The sequence below is a fragment of the Panthera leo genome, chromosome C1, assembly GCF_018350215.1.
Source record: "Panthera leo isolate Ple1 chromosome C1, P.leo_Ple1_pat1.1, whole genome shotgun sequence".
Classification (NCBI taxonomy): Eukaryota; Metazoa; Chordata; class Mammalia; order Carnivora; family Felidae; genus Panthera; species Panthera leo.
The window spans coordinates 81434947-81451006 of NC_056686.1; the positions used below are offsets into that span (position 1 = coordinate 81434947).

At 36.8% G+C, this 16060-nt stretch overlaps 1 non-coding gene and 1 pseudogene across 1 annotated transcript; one reads left to right on the forward strand and one right to left on the reverse strand.

The window, feature by feature from the left end:
- The first annotated feature begins 72 nt into the window (after positions 1-72).
- LOC122227948 lies at positions 73-2041 on the forward strand (annotated as a pseudogene).
- Positions 2042-4881: 2840 nt separating this feature from the next.
- Positions 4882-5029, reverse strand: LOC122228885. Its single transcript, XR_006206784.1, has one exon. It is a non-coding gene; the product is annotated as a U4 spliceosomal RNA (small nuclear RNA).
- Positions 5030-16060: the final 11031 nt, after the last annotated feature.

A 16060-nucleotide genomic window follows, 5' to 3' on the forward strand; every position in this document is an offset into this window, starting at 1 on the left:
CTTCTGACCCCACCTCACCCCGCCTTCTCGCCCCGCCCTTCCTCACCTTCTTGCCGGCCCTGCTCCTCTGCTCTCTGCAGCCTTGCAGGGCCAGGGACCCTGTGTAAGAATGTCTGATTGATTATGGGGTTGCAGAGAACAACTAATGTCACCGATCAAGCTCACCATGTCCGTAGGAACAAGAGAGGTCAGGTAGGAGAGACCACAGGTGCCTTCCATGCTTGTGCAGTTTGGCTGACGGGCTTATGTGGAGCCGGGAAGACCACGGTGAACATGGCTTTGGAGGAGTATTTGGTTTGCCGTTGCATTCCATGCTGTGGCGACACTCATGGTGATAACGCTCGCTAAGCTCTCACTAGAAGTCTTGGCTTTAGTCCAAAGACAGAGAAGAGAATGTTCGATGCACTACAGAAGTTGGTGAACTGCAGATGCTAGCTTACTGTGCGTCACAAGTTTTCTATAGCCTAGTACTCAAGGATGCAACAATGCAAGGCAAATTCATGAGGGTTTACCTTTTTTTTTTTTGAAATGTTTGTTCATGCTCCTGTGTGTGTTTGTTACGCAGAAATGTCAAAGGATTCTACAAAAAAGCACAGGGCTGGGGAAATTAAAGGCTTCACTGGAATTAATTCTGAATATCAAAAAAACAGAGGCCCCTTAATTGATGCTGAAAACAGACTCCTGTGATATAAATGGCTGTGTCCAACAAGTTGTGGAACTTCTACAGGAACAGGATATTGTACCTGTGGATGCCACTAAGTAAAAGAACTGTATACGCCAGACAATAAACAATTTGGCAAAAACATGTGTGGAAATATTACCAGTATTGAAAATTAATTAAATGGATATGTAGTGGGTGCTGGTTTTAGCAGAAGGTTGGGCAACCCTACTGAATGGCTCCATGAGAGACAGAGAGAGACAGAGACAGAGAGAGACAGAGATAGTGAGTCCTTTCAGTGCCTTCATTTAAATGGATGGGGGTATCATTAACTTGTCAGTGCCTATAGTTCTGACAACTAAGTCATGAAGATAAAGAGAAGCTGGATGGTTTGTCTGCATTTGCTCTGACGTAGGAGGGCTGCTGTATGACTATTCTTCACAATCCAGAGTTTCTTAAGCACGAGAAGGAGGACTGTGGTGCCAGAGTGAGGAACAACATAGGAGAACCACCCCTACATCAAGATGGTTATGGAACAAGGAGATTGGTTGATTGGAGATCGTCAGGTCTTGAACTGACTTTATTGGGACGATGGTCTTGATTAACATAGTTTTACTCCTATTGGGCTATAGTAGATGTTAAATTTTTTGAATGCTGATGCTGTCATTGCATTTCAATTATGCAACCCAGTGTCTGCTAGGTTGAATCTAACTTCACGCAATGGACATGCTTTATTAATGCAGGATACCTACAAGCAACTTCCAGAGAGTGGCTACAGGCACTCTGTCCTTCTACTTCACCCTCTTGGTGCCTGGACAAAGGACAATGATGCTCCTTTGATGTGTATGAAGCAGCATCATTCAGTGCTGGAGAAAGGAGTTCCATATCCTGAAACAACAGTAGTGGCCATCTTCCCACCTCCCACGATGTGTCCTGAGCCACCTGGAATCCAGTGGCATTGCAGAGCATGGATGGTTGCAAGAGACAAGTTTAACATTGTTGGACAAGAGCCTGCTGACATATCTCATTCAGAAACAGGGAAGAATCTTTATGAGACAACTCATAGCATCAAAGTGCTGACAATGACTCCTGGCCTAATGACCTTGGAAAGAGTTCCCTTCTGAGTTGCAGCCTACAACAAGAAAAAGAAGTGTTTGGACTACTATGACCCTGAACACCATGAAGACTTTGAATTTATTTCGGGAGCTTGAATGGGCAAACTTGCCAGGGAAGGCCAGAAACCTCCTGAAGGTTTCATGGCTCCCAAGACTTGGACTGTACTGATGCAATACTACAAATCTTTGGAGAAAGCTTGAGCTGTTAACCCAGTCACTCTACCCTTGATACTTCACTGAGTAACAACAGGGGACCACACAGTTACTGTTGGCATTTCTTTGAGGTAACATCTCTCTGGATGCACTTCCTAAAAACAGACCATTTTCTTTAACTAATATTAAGTTTTGTCTGCCTTATGAGTTCTTTCTGGACCGGTGTAACACACTACTGGTTTTAATATATCTTTCCCACTTATTATAGCTAATATTCCTATAATACAATTTTAAAATATTATCTTTTATATTATATTTATGCTTCTATCTCATGATTTTTTTCAAGCAGTAACCAATAATATATACATTGAATCTCTCTCTTCATCCCTTGAAAACAGAAAAAAAATCCACTGAACAGTAAATTTGGCTAGACCTTGTTTGTTAAATTTTATAAAACATCTCTGACAATTATTTTTCTGCATTAAAAATATAAACTGCTTTCTTTCTTCCTTATTTCTCTCTCAGCTGTTATAATCTAAAGTACCCTTATGATCAGTAGTAAGCCCTGAATGAACTATAAAATTAAATTATTTAGCTTCTTAAAAAAGAAAAGAAGAAAGGAAAGAAGGAGGGAGAAGGAAAACAAAATCAACATCCTCTATTAATATAGATGCAAAATCCTCAACAAAATTCAGTAAAACCTTAGATTGTGAGTAACTTGTTCTGTGAGTGTTCCATAAGATGAGCAAACATTTCTAATAAATTTTAACTTGATAAATGAGAGATGTCTTGCAATATAAGTAGTACATGACACCGAACGTCACATAATCGCATGAGTCAGTGGTTCCCCCCCCTTCTCTCTCTCCCTCTCATTGGGGGTAATCATCTCCCATGCTCAGATCCTTGGTCTCAGGCTGCAGTGTTTGGCAGAAATCAGTGATTTTTCAGAATGTTGGAAGGTGCCCACAACTGGCACTAGTGTATTTTTTGTCACTTCAAAGCACCTATGGACAGTCCCCTGCTTTTCCATATAAGAGTAAGCTTAGGAATGCTTTGCTTCATTCTAGGTCAGGCTGCCTACAGATGTAGACCCTTTCCTGTGCTGCCTATTGACAGTTACATTAAGTACAGTATATGACAAGAGTATATAAATACTGTACTGTAGTCAACATCTGTTAGTGACAGTGAAAATCATCGTACACAATAACCCTCCTCTCTCGTCTCCTCACACCAGCCACGAAGGTTTTCAAAGGTAAGTGCAGGTTAATTTGTTTATTTTTCTTTATATTTTGTATTTTCTTTATTATTTTATATTATTCTATAATATAAAATAAACCCAGTATTGTAATCTGAGTTTCTCTTATTTGTTATGGGGAAATTGGCTTTGATATACAAGTGCTTTAGATTACCAACATGTTTACAGAATGAATTATGCTTGCAAACCAAGGTTTTACTGTACTAGCAAACTATATACAGCAATAAATAAAAATAATTATACACTGTAACCAAGTAGGATATATCCTAAGAATGAAAAGTTTTAAAATCAAAATCAATTAATGTAATACATCACATTAATATCATAAAAAGAGAGACTTGAGGTACCATCAAGTAAGGTGAAAAGATTTTCTTTTTCCTAGCTGTTGGGTTCCATCTCCACAAATCTTTCCAATAATTCCCATTCTCTAATTTGTATCTTTCTGTTCCTTGAAAACAAAGAATCTTTGAATAGAATTAAGATATTTGTCTCCATTTAGTCTCCAAATCAAAATGCCCATGTAGCATTTGTGATAGAAATGTTTCAGTAACATGTGACCAAAAAAATGTTTCAGTAACATGTGACCAAAAAACAAAGCTCTAAATTCAAAATAACTTGAACCATAAAGGGGATATTGACTTATGTAACAGAAAAGTCAAAATGAGTCTTGATCTTACACCTCAGATGAGATCTTCCAGGACTTTCTTATACCCTCTCTATTCTGCTTCTCTGTTTGCTATTTCCCCACGCTGCCCTGGTAGCCATCTGGGAGTTCCTAATTCTGGTAATTTCAGCAAAATGTTTGCATCAATTCCAGATGCAATTCCAGATGTCATATCCTCAAAAGAAAAACACTCAGGAAAGTTGGAGTCTCTTACAGTAGCTGCTGTATATGTCCTGGGAATCAGGTCCTTTCACTGATCTGAATTGGAACTCATGTCCTTCTCTGATACAATCACTGTGACAAGGTTGCAGTAGTCTCTCTGATGGGGTTTTAGACAGCAAAGATTCATCTCCAAAGCAGAGCAGGCAATCAGTGTCACCCAAAATTCAAGGCTGAGAAAATGGAGGGAGCAAACTTCCTCCCCAAATATAAAAATACTCTTGGTTATAAAAAACAAACAAACAACCCAAGTGGGAGAGGGGTAAAATAGATGCCAGGAAGACAATAAAAAATAATCTGCAAAATGGTTTCAAGGCACTATTCTATACATGGCATCGTTCTATGTAGACCGGAGATCTCGAAAGTTACTATAGATTATTTTCACCTTTGAATCAATGAAAAAGTTAACATCACAATAAAGCCTTCCAGGCAAAAAAAAGAAAGAAGGAAAGAAGGGAAGGAAGGAAGGAAGGAAGGGAGGGAGGGAGGGAGGGAGGGAGGGAGAGTGGGAGGAAGGAAAAGAAAAATAGTGTTTTGTGTCTCTGTATCGCACGATGGAGCCAAGGCTTGAATTGTAGTGATAAGTGTTACCATGCAAAGTCAGTGCACTGAATATATCATCTATTCCCATCTTTCATTCAAATTCCTTGCATATATTAGTAAGGGTCACTCAGAAGCACCCATATTATTCAAAAAAGAAAAACTATGGTGTTGCATGCTACAAACAGTTTCTATTCCAGCATGAAAAAATAACACTTAAAGTTGCTTGCCTTTCTTTATGTAGCCAATATCCTGCAGGTATTTTAAGGGAATGTGTTCCTAAGACAGCCACACAAAAATATTAATGAAAATATGGTGATGTATCTTATTAGTCTATGAAAAGATTTATAGTTTTTGCATTTTAATTAGCAATAATCGCGCCTCGGTAAACCTCATTGGCTACAATACTGCCACTGCGCAAAGCTGGTTTTTGCATTTTAAAATTAGAATATTTAAAGCTGCCTCCAAATAAGTACATTAATGAAATTGCTCTGTTATTCAAAATATAAGAGAAAAGGAGAACCTGGGTGGCTCAGTTAGTTGAGCGTCCCACTCTTGATTTGGGCTTAGGTCGTGATCCCAGGGTCTTGGGATCAGGCCCCAAGTCAGGTTCTGCACTGGGCATGGAGCCTAGGTAAGATTCTCTCTCTCCTCTCTCTGCCCCTCCTTCACTTACACACACACACACTTGTACTCTTTCTCTAAATAAAATAACAAATATAAGGAAAGGAATAAATTATGAATTACACCCTTATTTTACTCTTCTCTCTTCAAATGTACAAAGTATTTATACCTGCCTCCTGTATGCAGTCAAATGAACAGAAAATCCCATGTTTGTAAAACCTATTATATATAGTTTATATATATAGTTTATATTATATATATATAAATATAAAAAATTTATATATGTATATATAACTAGGTTTGACTTTCAAATCATATTATAGTCTGATTTGTCATTGAAACATTAAAATATACAATCACCATGTTTTTGTTGTCAAAAGTATGTATAACAAACATTATTTGCCAGTCTTCAGTTTTGTATTTATAATGACGTCCTACATAAAGAGGATTAAGAGTAATGTACATTACTATAAATGTGTAATATTTTATCCCAAATCTAGAATTTGATGTAAATATATTTTAATTCATCATTTTTATGATTTAGTCAATGAGTTTTATTTTTTTAAATAATCTCATTTAAAACACAAATTTAATTATTCTTTTAAAAGTTAAAACTAGGGGCACGTCAGTGGCTCAGTCAATTGAGCGTTCAACTTCAGCTCAGGTCATGATCTCGCAGTTCACAAGTTCAAGCCCTGCACTGAGCTCTGTGCTGACAGCTCAGAGCCTGGAGCCTGCTTCAGATTCTGTGTCTGCTCCTCTCTTTGCCCCTCCCCTGCTTGCACTCTGTCTCTCTCTCTCTCAAAAATAAACATAACATAAAAAAAAAGTTAAAACTAAATGCTACAACCCCTTTCCCCCTATTAGCTGAATGTTCATTTTCCCCTAGAGAAAAAAATATATAATATCTGAAGTTTGAAGAATTCCACGTATTTAAATTCAGTTTTAAAATTATTTGGCTTGGGCTATGAAATGTTATTGATTCTTTGAACAATAGTATTTTACCCAAGGGAAGAATAAATGTGATCCACTAAGGCTCTGTATACATAACACAGAAAAACCAGTTCAGGAAAAAACTAAACAAAATTATTACATTAGTAAAAATTATTAGACAATCCTAATGTTTGAGTTCATATTACCAAATAAAAAAATGGGTTAAATTTACACCTTTTATTCTGAAGTCATAAATATAGTCTCTTAGAATTCCTCCAAAACAATCTAAACTATTGCTATCATAATTAGATCTTTAATCCACACAGAATTACTTTTGGTGTTTGGTTAGAGACAGAGCTTCTCAATTTTTTTCCTTATATTGATAACCAAAGGTCTGAATACTCTTTAATCAATAACCCATCCTTCACTGGTAGACAGTGCACCCTCTGCCAAATATCAGGGTTCCATCTGTGCATTGATCTATTTCAAGTCTCTGTTCAGTTCCATTGGTCTATTTATCTTTCCTAGAACAATGCACAGTGCTTTCATTGTTCATAGCTTTATATGGTTTATAGTTTAATACAAATAAATATTTGTATATGGTAAGGAGGTCTCCTTATATTGTACTTCTTCAAAATTGTCTTGGCTACTTTAGTCCTTTGTACTTCCATATATTTTATAATCATCTTGTCAAGTTCCATAGAGGTAAAACAAAAAAAGAAAAAAAAATCATCTGAGATTTTGATTAGAATTTTGTCCTATTTTACTGGCTCAGATAGCCAGTTGATGGGCGTGGGGAAGGTGAGACTTAGATTTTAATCATCAATTCATTTTTTTTAACAATTAAGGATTAGTCAGGTTTTAAATTTCTTCTGGAATTACTATTGGCTAGTTATATTTCTCTAGAAAAATGAACATTTGTCTTAAGTTTTCAAATTTAATGACTTAAAATTGCATATAAATCTTCTTAAAAAAAACTTATGTTTCTGGGGTTATGACACTACTCTTTTCACTGCTAATGTTCTTTTTTAATGGATTCTCTCTGTCTCTGTCTCTGTCTCTCTCGTTTCTTGCTCAGTCTTGCCATAGGGTGTCTATTTTATTAGACTTTTCAACAAGTGAGTGGCTTTGTGAATCCTCTTTATCTTTTTTTTCCTATTTAATTAATTTCTCCTCATATCATTAGTTTCATTATTTAAATTTACTGTAAGTTTATTCTGCTATCCTTTTTATAACTCCTTTAATTTGAAACTTAGATTATCAACTTTCAAACTTTGCAAATAATAGGATGTTAAAAAAATTATTTTAAGTATTGCTTTACCTACATCCCCTAAATTTTAGAATGTAATATTTTCATCAATTGTCAGTCCTAAATATTGTCTAATGTCTAATACATTTGTCTAATAGAAAAGTTATTTGTATTTAGAACCAAAGATTATTTGGAAGTGTCTTTTATTATAATTTCCAAATCAATTTTTAAATCAGCATTTTTAGTGATTTCTAAATTAGATATATTTTAACAGAAAAAAATCATCTGTTTAACAACAATTATTTGACGTTTATTTTTTTAATAGCTGCTTAATAGTGTAGAATGTGGTCAGTTCTAAGAAAAGTTCTATGATACATTCTCTGTTGGATATAGAGCTGCATATGTGCCCAGTACATCAGACTTGCTAATTTTGTTGTTCAAACCCTCCATATCCTTACTAGTGTTTTGTCTGCATTCTCTATTAAGTACTATGCATGAGTTAAAAACTGCCTATTATGCATATTAATCTATTAATTTTACTTTACAGTTTTATGGCTTTTGTTATATATATATGAAAAAGTATATTACATATATAAATGTATATTCATATATAAAGGTTATGCTTTTAGGTGCTTGTGAATTTAGATTTTTTTAATCTATGAGAATTGAACCTTCTATCATTAAATATTATAATATTTAATTAAATTAAATATTTTTTACTCCAAAAAATATTTTTACTTTGAAGTCAATTTTGTCTAACAAGGAGAGATAAACTTACATAGCTATATTTACATATTTACATAGCCATATTACCAAATTATTTTGTTAAGTATTTGCCTACCATATTTATCCTTTAACTTTCCACTTTTATGGGATAACCATTTAAGGTGTGTTTTGTTATTCCGCCAAACTTGCGAATATTTGTATTTTGGCTTGCATGTTTACTCTATTGACATTTATTGTGATTACTAATACATTTTGAGTTCTACAACTTTATATTTATCCTGCTTTTTCTTTTCTTCTTTTTCTTTTCTCCTTTCCGGCTTGCTTTTGAATTGGCTATGCATTTTACTTTCATTTTCCATCTACCAATAGCTAGAAAAATATGTATGTATTATGTAGGGTAAAACTAGCTTTTGTAATAAATCCCATATGTTAGTGGCTTCATACAATGCTATACAACTTATCAGGAGCTGGAGCAAATAACTGCTGGGAACAGAAGTGGTAATTTTAAGTTGCTGAAGGCTGGGGCACCTGGGTGGCTCAGTCGGTTGAGCATCTGACTTCAGCTCAAATCATGATCTCATGGTCTGGAAGTTTGAGCCCCGCCTGGGGCTCTGTGCTGACAGCTCAGAGCCTGGAGCTTGCTTTGGATTCTGTGTCTCCCTCTCTCTTTGCCCCTCCCCTGCTCATGCTCTGTCTCTCTCTCTGTCAAAAATAAGTAAACATTAAGAAAAAAAAATTTTAAGTTACTGAAAGCTGAGTGTGGACTAGCTCAGGAGTTAAAACTCCTAGAAGCCCAGTCTTAGGGAGGCCCCCTACACTTCCATGAGTTCTACTTCCAGTAGCCCAGATAAGAGAAAAATCCCCTCCTGTTTAGGGAAGGCAGAAGGGAAAAGTCACCATTTTGAAATATACTCAGAGCATTCTGCTCTTCATAACAAAGCTCTGCCGTCAAAAGAAACCACTATACCAAGCATAAACAGGGACATAATATAATGATAAAGGGGTCAATTTTCCAAGAAGACCTACCAATGTAATGTGTGTGTGCATTTGTATACATATGGGTATACACATATGTATATGCGTGCATGTGTGTGCCAACTCATGTGTATGTGTACATACACTCATACTTTTATGTGTATGTGTGTTTATATATGTGTGTGTACATCATGTATCAAGTTTGGTTTATCAGTCATAACAAATGTAACTTAACTAATGCAAGATGTAAATAATAGAGGGAACTAGTGTGAAGGTGGGGAAGAGTATATATGGGAACTCTGTATTATCACTCAGTTTTTCTGTAAACCTAAAACTTATAAAGTCTTAAAAAAAAAAACAACATTCTTACCTCTCTGGCCTTATAAATTCAGGCTGCAGGCCAGATTTGGCCTGCAAGCGCTAGTTTCTTAACCTCTGATCTAAGAACCCTTCTGGTGTCCTCATCTTCTTGAAGTCTTTTGGGAATGACTTTGGTGAGGTATGATAAACTCTGCTGGTGGAAAGCTCTCATTTTTGGTTGTCTGAAGACATCTTGATTTTATTCTTTTTTTTTTTTTTTAATAATAATTTAGTGGGAAATTCAATTTAGGTCAATAGTAAGTTCCTCAAACATTTTAAAGGCAGTATACTTCTGTCCTTTATCATTCTTGAGAAATCCGCTGTAGTTTTGGGGTTTTTTTTTCCCTCTCAAATTACTTGTAATGTCTGCTGTTTGTCTCCAGTGTTCTACATTTTCTGGAATATGTTCAAGATTTTTGGAGGATTCTCAGCTCTGAAGTTTTATATCTTTTAGTAATTCTGGAAAATTTTCAGCTATTATCTTTTTGAATATTTCCTCTAATCCATTTTCTCTATTCATTTTAGATTCTATTTAAGTATATTTTAAACCTTTTCACCCTGAACTTAATATTTCTTAACCTCTTTTATATTTTTATATTTTCTATCATTTAGTTGCTTTGCATTGCATTTTGTATAATTTTTTTATATTTATTTGATTTCACTAAATCTCTTTTTAGCCATCTCTATGTTACTCATCCACTCAGACTTTGATATCTGGATTTTTCCCCCCAAAGTTCTGTTCAGTTTACTTTAAAATCTTGCTGATCATTTATTTTCCTAATAGTACCATGATTTTTAAAAATATTTTTATTGCAGCCCTTATTTCTTTAAACAGTCTGAGCAGTCAAATTCTGATATCCCTGCTCATAACCCTTTTCATTCACCTCTATAAGCCAAAGTCTATTACTGGATGCCTTCAGCTCTCTGCCTGATTAATTTTTCCTGACCCCAGGAGCATACTCAACCCATACACAAGGCAAATCCAAAGGCTGGAAGAGTTAATGTTCCCAGAAGCATCCTTCATCCAATGATGGATGAGAAGTCAATGTCTAAATCAGCTTCCTTGTCTCTCGTTTGGGATAACACTGAGGTATGTTCTATCCTTTTTAACAGAGTTCACAGGGGACAGTGGAATCCAGTTGCCTGAAATAGAAACTGGTTTAGTAACTTTGTCTACTGACTTTTTCCCCTTTTCTATCTATTTTCCCAATATCCTACTGGTATATTCTGGGACCATCTACTCTATAAACTATCTGTATTTGAATTCTTCCCTTAGAATATGCTTCTGGGGGTGGGACTCAAATTTTTATTTTATATTTACCATTTGATATTCTCATGTGGAGCTCTTGAAGGGTATATCAGCTGGGTTTTCTTTTTCATTTTCTTCCTCATTATTCATGCTTTTTGTTGGCTTACTTACCCGTGTGTGTGTGTGTGTGTGTGTGTGTGTGTGTGTGTGTGTTGCTTGTTATTTTTGAATTGTGAATTTATGTCTTATCATAAATAGGTTTATCTATGGGAACCCTATAAAATTTGGGCTATGGGCTCTTCTTATAAGGGATTTATTCTTTGCCTTTACTAGGTTTGCCAGAGTTATTGCCAAACCAATAGTCAAATTATGATCATTTTTAACTTGAATTTCCCTAGCAATGCATCCAGGTGCTTTATTTGAATCCATAAGTGGTTGGAGGAGCCAGAGTGTCTCCTTGAGTGCACTTGGGTTGGACCTCGTCTCCAGAACTGCTACAGCTCCCCTAGAAAACATAGAAACCATTACAGATGCTAACAGATAAGATGGTGGCAAGTGCAGCTGATTCAACAGAGACAACAGCTGGGGGTCTCCATGATGAAGCAGCTGAGGGCTCCAAAGATGTGAAAGGCCAACCAAATTTGAGAAGGCACATAAAGTGTGTTCAATACATTGGGTCAGAGATACAAATTGTCAGAAAAGAACTTTCTTCTACCTTGACCCCAAGCAAGTTTAGACAACTTACTTTTATTTTTTTCTTCCTAACTTACCTTTTCACCAAGGCTAAAGGCTTTCATGTACCTTTCTTTATTAGGGGTCTCTGTTCCAAAACTCCCTCTTGCACAGACCTAGCACCTTTTCTCCATTAGCAGTTGGGCCATTTCCACCCAACCTTAGAATTAACACTACCCTGTAAACACGTCTTTCAGCTCTCTTCTCATTTTTTATCTCTGGCAATTTTCTTTTGCTTTCTTGGACACTCTTCTTTGCATTCCAAAAAGCTTTTAGCTAGCACCTTTAGCTATTGTACTCTGAGTCTTTCAGGTTTCTATTACATTGTCAGGAAATGATAAGTATCTTTTCTTTTGAAGAAACATCCATTTGCAGTTCAGCAAATCTTGCATTTCACTTGTTTTCCTTCTATTAAATTGAATTTAAAATTCAATTTAGTACATGTTATTAAAATGAACGTTAATTATTATTGGTTATTCCAATTTTCTTATATTTTTACATTTTACAAATTTCCTGTTATGACTATATCTTTATAATTCAAAAATATTTAAAAGTATAAATAAATGTGCAAATAACATGCCCACATGCCATCTAAGAACTATAAGCCAATTTACATTAATAATAGTTAACCAAAAATGTTGATCTACATCACTGGGTCTCAGCCTTGGTTGCACATTAAAATCGACTGTGGGAACTTCTAAGAAATGGTAATGCCAGACTTCATCTCCAGGGAATGACTTTATTGGTGTGAAGTAAAGCCCACACATGGATAGGTTCATGAGCTCCTCAGGTGTTTCTAATGAGCAGTTACAGCTGAGAACCACTGATCTGGCTTTAAAGACTCCTCTGTATGGGGCACCTGGGTGACTCAGTCACTTAACCATCCAACTTCCACTGAAGTCATGATCTCACAATTTATAAGCTCAAGCCCCGAGTCGGGCTCTGTGCTGACAGGTAGGAGCCTGGAGCCTGTTTCAGATTCTGTGTCTCCCTCTCTCTCTGCCCCTTTCTCTCTCTCTCTCAAAAATAAATAAACACTAAAAAAAAATTTTTTAAAGACAACTGTAAGGAGAGAGAGAGGGGACTAGACCTGGAAAAGACAGATTCAATTATGGTGGAGAATGTTCACAACTTGAACGAGCATGTGTGTGCTGACTGTGAGATCCAGTGCTCCTCTTTCTTTATAACTGGTGACCAGTAGCTCTGTTCTCTAACTAGGACCACCAGTCTGAGCTTTGGAACCAAGCACAACCTTGGTCCAGTGTCCAGTGTCCCAGTTCAAGAACCCAGCTCCTTTCTTGCTCCTATAACTTCATCTCCACCTTAACCTCCTGTTCAAGGAAAGGGATTTCTGTTACCAGTCTTCAGATCAGTTCTCTGCCTTAATAACCAGGATTCCATCTGAGCTGTCTCTGGTTGGGGCTGTTTTCCTCTTGCTGGATCCCTTGACGGTTCCTACATTGTAGGTGGTAAGAGCTCTCAGTTCTGAAGTCTCACCAACCTGAGTTTAAGTCTCAGTTCTGTCAAATGCTGTGACCTTAGGCAACTGACTTGACTTCTTTAAGTTTTTTTCCCATAAAATGGCTATGGTAATAGTGCCTACATTACAAAGCTAATATGATAATGAGATGTAATAAGGAATGTAATGAAATGTTCTGCTGTAACATCTGGCAAACAATAAACTTATAATATCGTTGTTGATGATGTTATTATTATTTTATATGTTTATTTTTATTTTTGAGAGACGGAGCATGAGCAGGGGGAGGTGCAGAGAGAGAAAAGGACAGAGGATCCAAAGCAGGCTCTGTGCTGACAGCAGTGAGCCCTATGGGGGGCTTGAACTCACAAACAATGAGATCATGACCTGAACTGAAGTCAGACGCTCAACAGACTGAGCCAGCCAGGTGCCCCGTGATGTTGTTCTTATTATTACTTAGGAACTCCTTCAAAAACTCAATTTCTCCTGCTGCCTCATCTCAATCAGGGTGAAATCCAAGACAGTCACTGCATAATGCCTGCTTCAGGACACTCTGACATCATTCTCCCCTGCCTGCTCTGGCACCACTGGGCACTCCTTGATTTAGACCACTCATTCACTTATTTGTTCAGTATTTACTGAGTGCCCAATATGTGTTATCACCTTTGCTGGAACTGAGGATACACTGAGGAGGAAAAATTGTCACAGCCTGAAACGTCACTTCACACGCCTTACCTTATGTTCTAGAATAAGAGACAGAATTATATGAATTTTTTAAATGTTCCCCAGTTAAGGAAAAATAAGACAAAAACAGAGAGGGAGGCAAACCCTAAGAGACTCTTAAATACAGAGAATAAACTGAGGGTTGCTGGAGGGGGCGTTGCATGGGGGGATGGGCTAAATGGGTGATGGGCATGAAGGAGGGCACTTGTTGGGATGAGCACTGGGTGTTATATGTAAGTGATGAATCACTGGGTTTCACTCCTGAAACCAATACTATACTGTATATTAACTAACTTGAATTTAAAATTCAAAATAAAATACAAACAAACAAATAAATATTCCCCGGTTACTGCTGAGAGATGCCTGCTCACTTCATCCTTCACCACACACACATACACACACATTCACACCATCTGGGATTATTGGCCCAGCTGAACATTTTCTCCTGTTCTCCTTGCTAACTTAGCTCCCAAATGCTGGTTTCACCCTTGTGAACAAGTCTTTCCTTACCATCTCCACCAGGCCCTTTTGAGATCTAAGATCCTAGGCGCATAATAGACGTAACATCAACATATTAAAATATGCTCACATCAAAAAAAAAAAAATATGCTCACATCACACAATAAATGCATAATATAGTAACACTATATAAATTGGGCTGAGTTGTGGTTTGAGCCAAAATTAGTTTTTCAGACCTTGAACTGTATCATAGTTCTTGAATTTTTGCATACCTGAGACACTAAGCCTACATGTCATTAGCCTACATGCCCTACTCACTTTGCCACCCTCTCTGACCTGGGTCTCTAGAGAGCCCAGGAAAGAAGAACTGAATAGCCAAGGTATTCACATGGAAATTAGGAAGATTCCAATTTTTCTTCCTTCAGTTCTAAGACCCTGATAGTAACTGATATGAAATGCCTACATAAAAATGCCCAATTATATTTAGAAGGGGAAAAACGTACATTCTCTTTCTTAAATAGGTCCAATCTAGTGGGAACAATTTTTAGCATTTATATGGTGCTTGATATATAGTACATCCTCACTTTCTTTTATTTGCTCCCTAATGTTATAAACTAAATATAATTATAATCCCACATTATAGATGGCACGGTTGAAAATCAGATAAAGACTATAACTTGACTAGGATAACACAGATGGTAAGAGAGAGAGTGAGGACCTGGATGCACATGTGATGTTTTGATGCCTTGTTTCTTTATTCTACAACCAACTTCCTGCATAATAAGGTGTTCCCTGCAGTAGAGAATACCTCCCTCAGTGAGACCAGAAATGTATGCATTTATGCTCTCAGAGTACGACTTCTGTCTTCTTAGAGTTTCTCAAACATATCCCTAAAATGCAAGAGTCTGCTGATTCTAAACCCTGAGTGGATGGAATTGCATACACACATGTCTATTTAGTGCCAAGCATTGTTTTAATGTGACTCCCCTGTCTTTAGCAGCAATCCAAGAACAAGGACCTCTAATCTCATTTCAAATTTTCACTTCTTCAAGGTCAGCCTTTCTCTTTTACCAAAGTTGTAAATGCATCCTGAACAGTTTTAAACCAAATAATAACCGTCCCATACTGACTGGGTCTGACTTCAACATTATTGCTTTCTTTTTGCTTTTTTTTTTTCCTTAGGTCCATAACTGTCTTAAATTACTGTCCCCTCCAGCATTGGCAATGCTGTAAAAATTTCAGGGACAAGACTTTACTGCTTCCTGCTTTATTGTCAGTGGCAATTTCAATTCATTTCTGTGTCACTGTCACTCCAACTTCTTTCTTCAGCTCTATGTGGTGTCCTAAAGTTCAGAGCTGATGTAGAAACCTTTGCCTTAATAGAAAAATAATGTTCTTTGACTTTTTCTAACATTAATAGAGAGTCAGCCAAGGCCAGTCTCCAAATTCAGCAAAAAACAAAATTCTTTCCAAATGCCAGAGGCTCTTTGCTGTCTTTGTGTGAGTTATAGCAAGTCAAGGATTGTCATTTACCTGCAATAAATAAGAAAACAGAAGACTTTAGGAATTCCAGGAGACTAGTTTTTCCGAGACCTGGCTTCAGTTTCCTGTGCTATCACTGAATGGATGGACCTATGACTTCAGGTGAAGGTCTTAATCTTTCTAAGGCTCTCCGTCTCTTTTCCTCTCCTCCTGCCCCCGTGTGAAAATTGAGATACAGCTTTTGCCATTTATTTTCCACTCAGAGATGCTTTAAGTCTGAGCCCAATGGAAAAAAAAAAAAAGTGGTACAAACTGTTACTGCTGACAATGGGTCTGATCTTGTATTGAGCTAAGATGAACAAAATGCTCTCTGGGGAAGAGAAAGGCTCACCTATGTGAGGTAAATGAATTCTTTCATGGCTCTAGGGAATGGTATGATTGCTGTATGGGATATGGATGCCCCAAAG